Below are 16,056 nucleotides of genomic sequence, written 5' to 3'. Positions count from 1 at the left end.
ATCGAGCTGGAAGAGGTTACAGAGGGAGGGAGGGGTGAGGTTGCAGAGGGATTTTAAAACAAGGATGTGAATTTTACAAGCGAGGCATTGCGAGACTGGGAGCTGATTTATCTGATCTCGCACAAGGGCAACGGGTGAACGGGACTTGGTGCTGGACATGATGCAGGCTGCAGAGCTTTGGATGAGCTCAATTTATGTAGGGTGCAAGGTGGGAGTGCGGCCAGGAGAGCATTGGAATGGTCCTGGCTGGAGGTTAAAAAAATGCCTGGATGATGGTTTCAGCAGCAGATGAGCTGAGGTAGGGGTGGAGTCGGGCGATGTTACGGAGGTGGAAGTAGGCGGTCTTGATGATGGAGGGGATATAAGGTCGGAAGCTGTGCTCAGGCTCAAATATGACACCAAGAGTGGTTCAGCCTCAGACAGATGCTCGGGAGAGAGATGGAGTCAGTGGCAAGGGAACAGTGTTTGCGGCGGGGACTGAAGACAATGACCTCAGTGTTCCCGTTATTTAATTGGAGGAAATTTTTGCTCATCCAGTCCCGGATGTCGGAAAAGCAGGGTGACAGATCAGAGGCAGTGGAGGGATCTAGACAGGTGGTGGTGAGGTAGAGCTGGTTGTCATTGGCATGCATTTGGAATCAGAAGATTTTATCAGATGATGTCATTGAGGGGCAGCATGCACCTGAGAAATACGAGGGGCCAAATGTCTTGGGGGACTCACAGCTAATGCTGCAGTCATGGGATGAATCATAGAATCATAGAAATTTACAGCATGGAAGGAGGCCATTTCAGGCCATCGTGTCCACGCCGGCCGACAAAAAATTATCCAGCCTAATCCCACCTTCCAGCTCTTGGTCCATAGCTCTGTAAGTTACAGCACTTCAAGTGCACATCCAAGCACTTTTTAAATGTGTTGAGGATTTCTGCCTCTACCACCCTTTCAGGAAGTGGGTTCCAGATGCCCACCTACCTCCGGGTGAAGAAATTTCTCCTCATCTCCCCATTAAACCTTCTACCAATTACTTTAAATCTATGATGTCATGGTTGTTGACCTGTCTGCTAAGGGAAATAGGTCCTTCATATCCACTCTATCTAGGCCCCTCAAAATTTTATACAACTCATTAAAGTCTGCGCTCAGCCTTCTCTCTTCCAAAGAAAACAAACACAGCCTATGCAATCTTTCCTCATAGCTAGAATTCTCCAGTCCAGGCAATATCCTCGTAAATCTCCTCTGTACCATCTCTAGTGCAGTCACATATTTCCTGTAATGTGGTGACCAGAGCTCTAGCTATGGCCTTTGCCACAAGTGTTTCTCTGGCTATGACTGGATTGATAGGAATGGAACAAGAGGAGAGCAGTCCCACCCAGCTGGACAATGGAGCAGAGGCTTTGGAGGAGAGTGGTGTGGTGCACCCTGTCAAAGGTTGCTGATACGTCGAGAAGGATGAGGAGGGATAGTTTACCACAGTCACAATCACATATGAATTTATGAATTTAGAAAGAGTCATTTATGTAATGTGGCAGGGGAAGGAATCTGATTGGAGGGATTCAAACATGGAGTTGCAGGAAAGATGGGCACGGTTTTGGGAGGTGACAACACTTTCAAGGAATTTGGAGAGGAAAGGGAGATCGGAGATGGTGCAGTATTTTGTAAGGACGGAGGGGTCAAAGGTTGTTTTTTGAGGCTGGGGATGATGCTGGCAGATTTGAGGGAAAGGGGGACAGTACCTGAGGAGAGAGAGCACAGTAAACAATATCCGCTAACATTGGAGCCAGGAAGGGAAGTTGGGTGGTCAGCAGTTTGATGGGAATAGGATCGAGGGAGCAGGAGTTGGGTCTCAGAGATAAGATGAACTCGGAGCGGGCATGAGGCATGAAATTGAGAAAATAGAGAGAGCTGCGAGTTCAGGGCTAGGCAGCGGGAGAGCCTTGGGGGAAGTTTGGCTTGGTGGGCCAGGGGAAAGGAGGGTAGCGACAGAGGCAGCTGAAGAGATGGTCTCAATCTTCATCACAAAGAATTCCATGAGCTCCATGCACTTGTTATTGGAGGTGAGGCTGCAGATCATTAGCCTTTAGGTACAGTGCATTTTAATAAGATATTGATCAAATAACCATTCGGGGAACGACGGTTCACTCAATGGTCGACCGTGCTCCACCGGTCTCTTCTTCTTAGGCAGTCCCGCAGAACAGGATGACTTGCTTCCACACTAAAAATGAGTTCTCAGGTGACTGATGACTGATGATTCCAGTGCAGGACCTACAGTCTCTGTCACAGGTGGGGCAGACGGTGGTTGAAGGGGCGGATGGCTGTGGTGCTTGGGTTATGGCTCCTTAATGGCTCTTGCACTTGAATGAAAGATGCAGCCTTTGTTTAAATTCCCCTCCCAACTTCGGTATTGTCCCTCCTGAAGTCAATACGATTTGCTCTATCACTTTCAGGTTTTTGTCTGGTTACCATGTACACTTTGACCGTGTCATGCTAACGGACGGGGTCATATTTTATTCCCCCTTCTCCTTTATTTCACCTTTTAATTTTATAACTGAAGCGGTGGAGCCTTTGGAGAATGAATCAAAGCACCGTGTCACCAAGATGCGGCAGCGTATAACAGATTGAGAGACTGGGTGTGGGATTCGTTAGCCCCGGTGCCCAGTGCCGCCCCGGATTTTGCTTTGCTTGAATCAAGTAATCGTTGAGTGCACTTTAACCATTGATATGGAAAAAATATATGTTGTAATGTGTTTGTTCGAAGGCCCGTAGCTAACGCGAGCCCTTATGTAAGAGCACCGTGTCCCCGGGAGGATTGGATCGTGTATAAAACAGCGACCGTTTCGATGCAGTGTCTTTGTGGCCAACCCCAGGAATTGGCTTCCACGATTCTCTGGTTTATGCAGGAAATGGGATGCTCCGCCGTTCTCGATGAATCAGTGATTTGCTATCCCATTCTTGTAATTGTTGGTGTTCCCGGTAAGTATATATTAAGTGGACCGTCATTTGAATGTATTGCTGCTTTCTCCATGTGCGGTTTGTCTCCGTGTCTTCATTCCTTGCTTTGCCAATTAATGGTCGCAATTTATTGAATAAAAATTTCTCACTTTTCCTCAATTGCTTTAAAATGACAACGTTGGTGATAATCAAGTGCTCCCTGAAAGCGAGTTTTCTCCTTTGTGAGACGCCTTCCAATCTGATGCCTGGACTGAGAGTGATGATCAGATCTAAGATGCCTGGGCCCACCACGCGAAACTTTAACCTGTCTTTTTTCTCTTACAGATGTGGACACACATGTCGTGCCTCTCTCCCAAGATTTTGTTTCCCCTGACTCACTCAACTTTTCTCACGCTGTGAATTGAATTTGTGGGCAACTTTAACATAACCCGGCCTTGGGGAAATGAATGGGAGCGGGTGCAACGCTGGTCTTACTCCCCGACCGATTGTACTCTTCATTGAAGTCGATGGGCTGCAACACCTGCGCTCCAATCGATCCAGAGGTTAAAATTACACCTTCTGTGTCCGAATTTGAAATCAAAGAAGCGGCTTAGGGTCTATTTTAATCAACGGTGTTCTCTACCTTAACACAATGAAAAGGCTTCTGATCAGTAATGGGTATCCCAAAAGATCATTGAACAAATCTTCAAGCTGTCTCTCAAATCATGTGACAAATGAACGGGCCAATTTCCAGCAACTCGTAAGCTGCACTCATGGTTTTTTCTCTCGACTGAGGCCAGTTAAATGAGCAGAGAGCAGCGAGTGAACTTGGTTCTGACGAAGGGTCATTGACCTGAAACCTTAACTCTGTTTCTCTCTCCACAGATGCTGCCTGATCTGCTGAGTATTTCCAGCATTTTCTGTTTTTATTTTTGGTTCTTGTTGACTCAGAAATGCACCCAGGGAGACCCAGGGAGGGATCGGTTTCAGTAACATGCCTTCGGTCTCACGATTCGACACAATCCAGGACAAAGCAGCCCGTTTGATTGGCACTCCATCCACCACCTTAATCATTCACTCCGTCCTCCAGCAGCGCACCATGGCTGCAGTGTGTACCATCTACAAGATGCACTGCAGCAACTCGCCAAGGCTTCTTCGACAGCTCCTCCCAAACCCGCGACCTCTTCCACCTAGAAAGACAAGGGCAGCAGGCACATGGGAACACTACCACCGACAAATTCCCTTCCAAGTCAAATGCCATTTAAAGAATCAAGGAGGTTGGGAAAGAGCGGGAATATGGTACTGCGATAGAGGATCAGCCATGATATATTGAATGGCGGAGCAGGCTCGAGGGGCCGAATGGCCGCCTCCTGCTCCTATTTTTCTCTGTTTCTTTCTGTGTTTCTAGGTTTCTACCATCCTGACTTAGAAGTATATCGCCGATCCTTCATTGTCACTAGGTCAAAATCCTAGAACGCCCTACCTAACAACACTGTGGGAGTACCTTCACCACATGGACTGCGGCAGTTCAAGAAGGCGCCTCACCACCACCTTCTCAAGGGCAATAAGGAATGGGCAATAAATGCTGGCCTTGCCAGTGACGCCCAGATCCCATATGTGAATAAATTCGAAAAATACGCAATTCCGAGCGGGTGTGATTTTCTTTGATTCCTCTGTTTTGATTTTCCATTGTTTACAGCGAACCTGATGTCAATTGTGATCCTGTCCCGGGGAAAGTGCGGCCTCTCCAAAGGAATCACTCGTTACATGGCGGCTATGGCAATAGCAGATCTCATGGTCTGTCTCTTCAATGTAAGCGTGGCACGCATCTTTCGGTATCATTTCCTGCATTCATTCTTGAACTACACCATAGCGTGTCGTCTTAATGCCATTATACAAGTAGTTAATAGCCAACTCTCTGTCTGGTCCACACTGTCATTCACCTTTGACCGCTTCATAGCCATTTGTTGTCAGAAAGTAAAAGTAACATTTTGCACCGAAAGAATTGCCACTGTGGTTGAAACTGCGGTGTGTGTGCTCAGCTTTTTGATGCATATTCCCGTTTATTTCCGTTATGAGCCCTACTATATTGTTGGGGATATAGAGTGGGCCTGTCGTACAGGAACGGGATATGTCTCTTCGCCGAGATGGATAGCTTACAAGTGGATTAGCACCTTAGCTTCCCCATTACTTCCACACCCTGTGATGTTGCTGTTGAACTCTCTCACTGCCAGGCATATCTTAGTGGCCAGTAGAGCTCGCAGAGCCCTGAAGAGCCGCAACACTGGGGAGAGCAGCAGTGATCCCGAGATGAAGGACCGAAGATGATCCATCATTCTGCTCTTCACTATCTCGGGGAGCTTTATTGTGTTGACGGCGCCAGTTACTATAATACACTTTTCTGTCAGTGTCACGGAGATAAATACATTCACTGGTTCAAACTCGCTTTATTTGGCGATCAGAATCACCCTTCTCTTGAATTATTTGAGCTCCTGCACAAACATCTGCATTTATGCGTTGACCCAGAGGAGATTCTGGGAGGAGGTGAAAAATATGGTGAAATACCCGTTTATTCTCATTCTTAAATTATGCAAGTAATGAAAGTAACTGCACATAAAATAAACCCTCTTTCCCGGTGTTCAGCTTGTTGTTGCTTGATCAGTTTGGCTGAGGCAGGTTCCGCACGTTCTTTCTCATCCCACCACATCACCAGTTGTCCCACTTCCCTTATTTGCAAGGAGACGGTAGTTCTGCTGCTGTTGTGAAACACGCCAAGGCAACTTCACAACCTCTCTCCATTCTTCATTTTGAGAGGTGGCCATTCTTAGAATGTGGGCTTCGCAGAAAAGTGTTGGCTATCTTGTTGAGTTAAGGGTTAACAATCGAACCGCCTTGTATCTTAGAGCAAAAGACTTTCCACCATAAACAGGATTACGGTAGCATGGTGGTTATGTTAGCAGACTAGTGAATCAAATGCCTGGAGTTATGACCTGGATTAGGTGTGTTCCAATCCCACCACAGAAGCTGGGGGATTTAAATTCAGTCAATTAATTAAATCTGGAATTAAAAGTATCAGCAAGGGTGACCATGAGACTACCGGATTGTTGTAAAAAACCCTGCTGGTTCCCTGATATCCTTTAGGAAAGGTAAACTGCCATCCTGACCTGTATGTGACTTCCAGACTGACAGAAATGTGGTTGACATTTAAATACCCTTCACCACACAGACTGCAGCGGTTCAAGAAGGCAGCTCACCAGCACCTACTCAAGGCGTTGTAGGGATGGGCAATTAATGCTGGCCTTGCCAGAGATGTCCACATCCTGTGAATGAATTAAAAAACAGCAGAATGCCTTAGCAAAGTAATAAGTGACTTGGACAACATCGACCATGAGTGATTAAAGTATAACTTTAGTGGCTTGTGAAATAACAATAGGCAATGTATTTAGTAACTACAGTGTAGAAAGGATGTTTAGGAAGCTAAGCTGTTAAGAAAACGACTCCTCAATCGAATCCAGAGTATCTGGGTCAGGAAGCCTTGTTTGAGCGAAATATCTTTGAAGTAAACAATTAAGGCTGCTTATATAAATAGACTATCTTCCACGGATTCGGGAACAGATACATCAGGAGGTCTTATCTGTGACATGTACCTTTGATGCAGGCAGAGTAAGGTGTACAAAGGAGCAGGGTGTTCAACAGCTAGTGGGAGATCTCTATAGAGAAACTGAAAAGCTACTCTTTGTATACAGTATAGACTGATCACCTATGCTGTATATGAATAAAGTCTGTTCTGTATGCGCCACCATCAAGTGTCTCGTGCTTACTCGAAGCGTGTTGTTGTAAACCAGAGAAGGAAAGAGTTTGACAAGCAGTTGAGCTAACAGCAAGTCCGGCCTTTATTGCCCATCCCTAGTTGCTCTGATCAGGTTGTGATTGACCTTCAACTTGAACCGCCGGTACCAGTTTAATACAACTGTGTGGCTTACATAAGGACATAAGAAAATAAGAAATAGGAGCAGGAGTCGGCCAATTGGCCCCTCGAGTCAATAAGCTCATGGCTGATCTGATCCTAACCGCCAATCTACTATCACAGAACCATCTCCTGAATCTAACAGAATTAGAAACACGAAATAGGAGCAGGATCAGGCTACGCAGCCCCTGGGCCCGCTCCGCTACCCACAGGGCCATGTCCGATCCGAACCTAGACTCATGTCCAAATTCCTGCCCGCTCCCCGTAACCCTTAATTCCCTTTACTTCAAGGAAACTGTCAATTTCTGTTTTAAATTTATGTAATGATGTAGCTTCTACAGCTTTTTGGGGCAGCATATTCCATGAACCTACCACCCTCTGAGCGAAGTAGTTCCTTCTGATCTCAGTTTTGAAAGAGCAGCCCCTTATTCTAAGGCGATGCCCCCTAGTTCTAGTTTCACCCATCATCGGGAACATCCTCCCCGCATCCACCCGATCCAACCCCTTCACAATCTTATATGTTTCAATAAGAGCGCCTCTCATTCATCTGAACTCCAATGAGTAGAGTCCCAATCTACTCACCCTCTCCTCATATGTCCATCCCCTCATCCCCGGAATTAACCGAGTGAACCTTCTTTGTACTGACTCGAGAGCAAGTATGTCTTTTCTTAAGTATGGACACCAAAACTGTATGCAGTATTCCAGGTGCGGTCTCACCAATACCTTGTACAACTGAAGCAATACCTCCCTATTTTTATATTCTATCCCCCTAGCAATGAAAGCCAGCATTCCATTGGCCTTCTTAATCACTTGCTGCACCTGCATACTAAACTTTTGAGTTTCGTGCACCAGGACCCCAGATCCCTTTGTACTTCAGTACTTTCCAGTTTCTTGCCATTAAGATAATAACTTGCTCTACGATTTTTCCTGCCAAAGTGCATAACCTCACACTTTCCAGTATTGTATTCCACCTGCCAAATCGCTTGCCCACTTACTTAGCCTGTCTATGTCCCCTTGCAGGTTTTTTATGTCCTCCTAACTCACTACTTTCCCTCCCATCTTAGTATCATCTGCAAACTTTGATATGTTACACTCGGTCCCCTCCTCCAAATCGTTAATATAGATTGTAAAGAGTTGGGGACCCAGAACTGACCCCTGCAGAACACCACTAGTTACTGATTGCCAGTCTGAGAATGAACCATTTATACCAACTCTCTGCCTTCTGTTAGATAGCCAATGCTCTATCCAGGTCTAGGTCACTTCGGAATGCAGGTAAAGAGTCAACCGCATTGCTGTGGGACGGAAGTCACTAATAGACTAATATAGAGGGCAGGTTTCCTTCCCTATAGGACACCAGCGAATCAATTTGGTTTTTATAATGGGCGAGCTTCGTGGTCACCTTAACTGCTTTTTATTTCCAGATTCGTTCCATAAACAAAAGTAAGATTTTCGAACAGCCATGGTGCGATTTGAATGCAGAGGCTCTGATATTACTAGTCCAGCAACATGGCCACTACACTAGCTGACCAATCCGTGAAGCTGAGCTTTGGTTGTAAAAGTGTCGTTCAAATTAGGAGGTCATGGTTTGATTTTTGGTGGTAGGAGTTCAGCAATTAGATTCAAAGCTCAAGGATTGGTGGGGAGGGGTGGAAATATTGGGCGGGGTCCACTCTCCTGGTCAAATTCAAATGACCCCTCTTCGAAAGTTTCATTTGCTGTGCATATGATATCTTCATTCATAGGGACCAAAGGACATCTTCCCCTTGTGTGTATAATATCATCACTCATCAAGACCGAAGTGAATATTTCCATTGTGTATATAATGCATACACTCATAAGGACCAAAGTATATCTAACCGTTGTCTATTGGATATCTTCACTTTTAGGGAAAAGAGGAACTGTCTGCATTTTGTCAAGCACCCATGGGAATATGATCCCCCTGTGTTTTCGAAGAAAGATGAACAGTTACGAAACTTTGTAAAGTTTAAGCTATTACAAAGCACTCTATCAGTAACATGTTTAGAAGCTGAGGAGGAGATTGAAACCGGGAAATGAAAAGATCAGAACGATATTAGCAGAGTGTGACTAGTTCTGAGCCCAGGGAGTGGTATTGGGGCACACCTTTCCACTATATTTATAACTAACTTGGATAAAGGAATTAGAGAGCTGTATATATAAGTTGGCTGATGAAACCAACTTAGGTGGCACAGTAAATAACATAAATCAGTGCAGAAAATTCGAAACGGGCATTGATAGTTTAATTAAGTGGGTAAAACTGTGGCAGATGGTGTTCAAGGTAGGAAATTGTGAGGTCTTCCATTTTGGACCTAAATACAGATAGATCAAAGTATTTTATAAATGGCAAGAAGCTAGGAACTGTGGAGCAGTAGAGAGATTTAGGGTCCCCAGTACAGAAATCAGTAAATGCTATTGGACAGGTACAAAAATATTTTTGGATATTAAGGGAATCAAGGGATATGGGGATAGTGCAGGAAAGTGTGTAAGAATTCGCAATAATTTCCAGTTCTGAAGAATAATTTTTTTTTTGATTAAGAATCCCTGAGCGTTGTGCTTTTACATTTCCAGGGATAAAAATGGCTGTCATCACATGGCCGAAGACAAAGGACAATGCTTTGTTTACAAAGCAATTGAATGCTATTAGCATTTGTTTGTATATCGAGTGGATACATCTAAACTGCAGAAGAGACTTTTGTATCTTGAATGGGATCCGTTTAAGAATTGAATGGGTTTTTAAATCACCCAGCACTGGACAATAGAGCAGTTGTATTTCCCTTTTGTTTCAGCCCAGGGAGCTCCAGAAGACACATTAACCCAATCTAACCACTCTGAGTTAGCCAATCACAGCTTTCTCTTGTGTATTGGACCCTTTGGGTGGGGAATGTTGCACACAGCCCTTGCAGGGCAAAACGGCAGGACCTCACCAGGTATAAAGATCGCTGCTGAGAAGCTATCTCGCTCTTTACTTCGCTGGACCACATCTGAGCAGGGTGTCCTGACTCCTCGGCAAGGCAACCTAGCAGGAGTTTGGGGTGGTGATTTAAGGGAATTGCTAAGATTGTTTAAATAACATTGTAGCCATTGTATCCCTCGTTTTCGCCGTCTGCATCCCCCTGTTATATAGTTTTACTGTAATTACTGTGTTCGTGTGGTATAGATTATTCTTTTGATTGTAGTTTATTTAGGTAATAAAACTTGTTTCTCTCATCCAAACCAATTGTCCGTTTTAATATCATTAATTATAAGTTCCTCCACTGAGAACTGAAGGAGGGGTAGCGATTCAAAACCGCTGTTTGTCAATTGGTTTAGAGTGCAGCAGCTGAAGGCTGCTGGCCAGGTAAATTAGCATAAACCAGTTAAAAGATGCCCCCCTTACAAATGGCGAGCCAGCCAGGAGTGGAGGCACTTTTGATTTAATAAGTGGTCTGGATCTGGAGAAAGTACCAGCTTTTGTTTCTCTCATTTTCAGTATGTGGGTAGCCCTGTGAATTTTAGCGGCAGTGTATAGGCTGAACTATCAGCATATTGGTGGCTGGGTTAAGGAGGGTGAGAAGACGGTGCAGGAGGAGGTTGAAGAGGCCAAGAATCGGGAGTCCCAGCTTGAAAAATACCAGGCGGAGGTAGAATGCCTCAGAGAGGTGTATGAGGCCAGAGCTAGTAGAATGAGGGTGCGGGAAAATGCACGCCTCACACTAGGGGTCACGAAATGCCAGGCATTTATAGAGCACATTTTGCAGGAAGTAGCAGAGGCTAGGGACAATGAGATGAGGCTACAAGAGGAGATTGCACACCTCACCCAAGAAGCTAGTGAGGGAGAGAGCCATGCGAGAGACAAGACAGAGTTCCTAAGGTATCAAATCATAGAAGCAAAGAAGAGCGAGGTGAGACTGTGGGAAGAGAATGCCCGCCTCACCTCAGAAGTAACAGAGCAGGAGGCGAAGGTTAGGGTGGAAAAGGCAGCTTATAAGCTGGCCTCTGCCCTAAGGTTTGAGGAAGCAGATCATGGCCCCTGTAGGGCAGAGATAGAAAGCCTTAACACGGCTTTAAATGCATCAAAGGGGATGATTTGTCTGATCAGCCCGAAGGCAGGTCAGCTGGAATTTACTGGTAGCTGCAGCAAAACCATCCCACAGGCAGCACCCAGAGCGGAGCTGGATTGGGAATTAGAGACCCCAAGACCGCAGCCCACAGCTCCGAGTCTTGAGGAGCTCTGGCAGCGAGGAGGGGTGGACAATGGGGTGTTTGGAGAACACATGCAGACCCCGCTAGGCAGGCAGGGACCAGGATCAGTGTACCCCCTCCAACAACGGAGGTACGGTCCGCCCGTGAGGAGAGAGCCTGAGAATAGGAATCCTCAGCTCACAGCAAGTTCGAGTTCACAGGCAAGCACTCTGGCTTCTGTGGGGGGAGGAGCCATTCATGTTCAGAGTAAGCTGTTTAAGCCAGGGAAAAGGGAAGGTGAGTTCTGGGACCCGTGTAGAGCAGGTCCAGTAGCAGAAATCCGGGACAAGGGAGGCACACAGGGGATAGTTTTGGCCCCAGAAAAAAGGCAGGTCCAAAATTCCCCAGTTAAAGCCACCTGGGCGAGGGAACATGAGTTTGCTGTCCATGCAAGTTCAAGTTCACCGCCTGTAAAGATAGGCACTGTGGCCTGTTTGAAGGGAACAGCTTCTCAGCCAGCTTCTAGAGTGGTCCCCCCCATGATGTGGGACCCTGGGGGGGGTGCAGGAATAGCAATCCCTCTTGCAGGAGACATAGGGAGGGAGCGAACACCAGCTTTTAAACATGGGGAGGAAAATTTCCAGCCACCAGCAGCGGCTGGTGAGAGTATACCTGCCCCCAGCACAGGAGTGGGCAGGGAAGAGCAGACAAACCCAGAGAGAGATTTGCACCGGCAGGCTGCCAGGTACATTATACAGTGCGGGCTATTTGGACATGGGAGAGAAGGTTCCCAGCCAGCTGGGGCTGTGACCCAAGCTCAGGGTCCGCCAGCCAAAGTTTCCCCCATAGAGACACTCCTCAGAAGGTCTCAGCGGGTGCCCCAGCCTAAGAAAGCATAGTCACCCACTTTACAATGGAGTAGGGTGGACTCCCGAGGCAGGGAGAAGCCAGAGAACAGAGGCCCCCACTCAACAGCCATAAGCTGCGAGGGACCAGATACAGGAGGCAGTCCAGCTTTGCTGCAGCCAGCAGCAATCTGCGACGGTGCCAGAGATTAGCCTGGCCGTCCGGAGACGGGCAGCATTTGTATTATAGCTATGTGCATAGCGTGCTTTTAAGATGTATTTTAAGTTTTGTTGATACAACTAGGTTTAAGTTTAAGTTTAAAGAGTTTAAGTTTACATGTGTGCCAAATGTTTGCATTTTGGTCCGAGGTCGAGGGACCCGACCATGTCTCCACCTAAGGCAGCAGGTCAGTGAGACCTGGCTGCGTGTCCTTTTAAGTTTTTGCAGGAGATTGAAAAATGAAGCAGCCCTGTTCGCCCAGCCCGAGCTGGGCACCGAATGAAGATATGGAGACAGAATGTTGGGGATCACCTAGCCACCAGGCGAATCCAGGAGACCCCGCAGCGATCTTTGGGAAAAACCGGACAGTGTCCGGAGGAATTTGCCTACTCCTCCTACGGGGCGGAGATGGCCCCAACTGGGTGGGGCACGGCCCCCAACCCAGCACTATCCTGAACGAAGTTCACTTGCGGGAGACCTCGCTGTTGAGGAGTCACGATGGGGAAGCGCGGGCGCCTTGTGATAGGGATGCATTCCTCGGGGGTGGGTGGTGATGGCCCGGGAAAGATCGTATAGAGGAGGGGGAGACCCAAGAGTCACGTGGGTGCGTTCGGGGAAGGGAGGAACTCATCCGGGGGCCCACGGGCAAAGTTAGTGTAAGTGTGGCTGGTGAGGATGAGTGGGTGGCTGGATCTGGGATCCAAGCTTGTGTGGGGCCAGGGAGAGCCGCCACACAGGCACCCATCATCTTTCTGCAGCCAGTCGAGGGAAGACGGGAGGGGGAAAGACTGGGAGTCGAGATCCCATGCTCCCTGGTCTCGGTCTGTGCTAAGATATATTTTAAACATGAGAGGTACCCCACCTCCACAAAGGGACAAGGAAATGGCTCGGGGCTGGCGGAGCAGGCTGGTCTGTAAATCCATTCTGCCTGTTTTAAAGTTTAAGATGATTAAAGGGGGGGTGGAAGGTACTTTTACTGCCCGAGTGGGAGGAGCAATAAACACTCGAATTTCGTGACCCATTATCGGCACGTGATGGTCGGGGTTCATTCAAGTATGTTGTTTAATTATTTTTTGTATTTTGTGTTGCAGCCCCAAGTTGAGCATAAGCATAGGATCCTCTCCGTGCTTGGGACCTGCCTGTGACAACTCCAAGTTGAGCAGAGGCGTAGGACCCTCTCCGTGCTTGGGATCATTTTGAGTACATTGTGTAACTAAGATTGCAACATTTTGTAATAACTTATGATGTAAAAAAGTGATTGTAAATTTGGTTTACACGGTATAATTTTACAAGCGTGCAGGGCTATGACACCCCTTATTGAAAACGGAAGTATCTGTAAGATGCCTACCATATCATGGTTTTATTTTTCTTGAATTTAAGGGGAATAGACGGGACAGGGATCAGTGGCAGATAGCTATTAGATAAATACAGGGGATGGTTGTTTGTGAGGGGTCAGAAATCATTGTTCATTTCTTCAAGAGGATACTACAAGCAAGCTGGAAGTATCCAAGGGCGGACTGTAAGAATTCGTTATAATTTACAGATCTGAAGATTAATTTTTTTTGATTAAAGAATCCCTGGGCATTATGCTTTTAAATTTCCAGGGATAAAAATGGCTGTCATCACATGGCCGAAGACAAAGGACAATGCTTTGTTTACAAAGCAATTGAATGCTATTAGCATTTGTTTGTATATCGAGTGGATACATCTAAACTGCAGAAGAGACTTTGTATCTTGAATGGGATCCGTTTAAGAATTGAATGGGTTTTTAAATCACCCAGCACTGGACAATAGAGCAGTTGTATTTCCCTTTTGTTTCAGCCCAGGGAGCTCCGGAAGACACATTAACCCAGTCTAACCACTCTGAGTTAGCCAATCAGAGCTTTCTCTTGTGTATTGGACCCTTTGGGCGGGGAATTTTGCACACAGCCCTTGCAGGGCAGAACGGCAGGACCTCACCAGGTATAAAGATAGCTGCTGAGAAGCTATCTCGCTCTTTACTTCGCTAGACCACAGGTGAGCATGGTATTCTGACTCCTCGGCAAGGCAACCTAGCAGGAGTTTAGGGTGGTGATTTAAGGGAATTGCTAAGATTGTTTAAATAACATTGTAGCCATTGTATCCCTCGTTTTCGCCATCTGCAACCCCTTGTTATATAGTTTTACTGTAATTAGTGTGTTCGTGTGGTATAGATTATCTTTTGATCATAGTTTATTTAGGTAATAAAACTTGTTTCTCTCATCCAAACCACTTGTCCGTTTTAATATCATTAATTATAAGTTCCTCCACTGAGAACTGAAGGAGGGGTAGCGATTCGAAACCGCTGTTTGTAAATTGGTTTAGCGTGCAGCAGCAAAAGGCTGCTGGCCAGGTAAATTACCAAAAACCAGTTAAAAGATGCCCCCCTTACAAGTGGAGATGAGGAAGAAGATCAGCCATGATCTTACTGAATACCAGAGGAGGCTCGAAGGGCTAAATGGCCTATTCCTGCTCCTTTTTCTTATGTTCTTAAAAACTAATTTAAAAGCCCAATGGAATGTCGATCTTTATCCCAAGAGGGCTGGAACACAAAGTGGCAAAGTTAGGTTACACCTGTAGAAACATAGAAACATGGATACATAGAAGATAGGAGCAGGAGTCGGCCATTCGGCCCCTCGAGCCTGCTCTGCCATTAAATGCGATCATGGCTGATCATCCAAATTCAGTACCCAGTCCCTGCTTTCTCCCCATACCCCTTGATCCCTTTAGCCTTAAGAAATATATCCAACTCCTTCTTGAATATATTTAATGTATTGGCCTCCACTGCCTTCTGTGGTAGAGAATTCCACAGGTTTACCACTCTCTCAGTGAAGAAATTCCTCCTCATTTCTGTCCTAAATGGCCTACCCCTTATCCTTAGACTGTGACCCCTGGTTCTGGAATCCCTGACCATTGGGAACATCCTTCCTGCATCTAGTCTATCCAGTCCTGTCAGAATTTTATAAGTTTCAATGAGATCACCTCTCATTCTTCTAAACTCCAGCGAGTAAAAGCCCAATAGACCCAATCTCTCCTCGTACGTCATTCCTGCCATCCCAGGTATCAGCCTGGTGAATGTTCGCTGAACTCCTTCCATGGCAAGAACATCCTTCTTCAGATAAGGCGACCAAAACTTCACATAATACTCAAGTTGTGGTCTCACCAAGGCCCTGTATAACTGCAGCAAGACATACTTGTTCCTGTACTCAAACTCTCTCGCTATGAAGGCCAACATGCCATTTGTCTTCTTAACCGCCTGCTGCACCTGCATGCTTACCTTCAGCGACTGGTGCACATGGACACCCAGGTCTCGTTGCACTTCCCCTTCTCCCAATCTATTGCCATTCAGATAATAATCTGCCCTCCTGTGTTTGCCACCAAAGTGGATAACCTCACATTAATCCACGTTATATTGCGTCTCCCATGCTTTTACCCAATCACCCAACCTGTCCAAATCATCCTGAAGTTTCTCAGCATCCTCCTCACAGCACACACGCCCACCCAGCTTGACATCATCTGCAAATTTGGAGATATTACATCTAGTTCCCTTGTCTAGATCATTAATATATATTGTGAATAGCTGGGGTCCAAGGACTGAACCCTGCGGTACAACACTAGTCACTGCCTGCCACTTGGAAAAAGACCCATTTATTCCAACTCTTTGCATTCTGTCTGCCAACCAGTGCTCTATCCAAGTCAATACCTTGCCCCCAATCCCATGTGCCTTAACTTTACATGCTAATCTCTTATGTGGGACCTTATCGAAAGCCTTCTGAAAGAACAAATACACCACATCCACCGGTTCTCCCTTATCTATTTTACCAGTTACAAACTCAAAAAAATTCCACTAGAGAGCTCTGGTTAGACACTACCTGGTGTATTGTGCTCATTTCTGGTGCCACAC

General features: G+C 46.3%; 1 pseudogene; it reads left to right on the top strand.

Moving 5' to 3' along the window:
• Positions 1–4,659: 4,659 nt before the first annotated feature.
• On the top strand, positions 4,660–5,521 carry LOC147095779 (uncharacterized; annotated as a pseudogene).
• Positions 5,522–16,056: the final 10,535 nt, after the last annotated feature.

This window comes from Somniosus microcephalus, unplaced genomic scaffold (assembly GCF_052327205.1).
Source record: "Somniosus microcephalus isolate GS21.2 unplaced genomic scaffold, FLI_Smic_1.0 unresolved_chr1, whole genome shotgun sequence".
NCBI lineage: Eukaryota > Metazoa > Chordata > Chondrichthyes > Squaliformes > Somniosidae > Somniosus > Somniosus microcephalus.
Note: the sequence above shows the minus strand (reverse complement) of the source record. Positions and strands in the feature narration are given on the sequence as shown.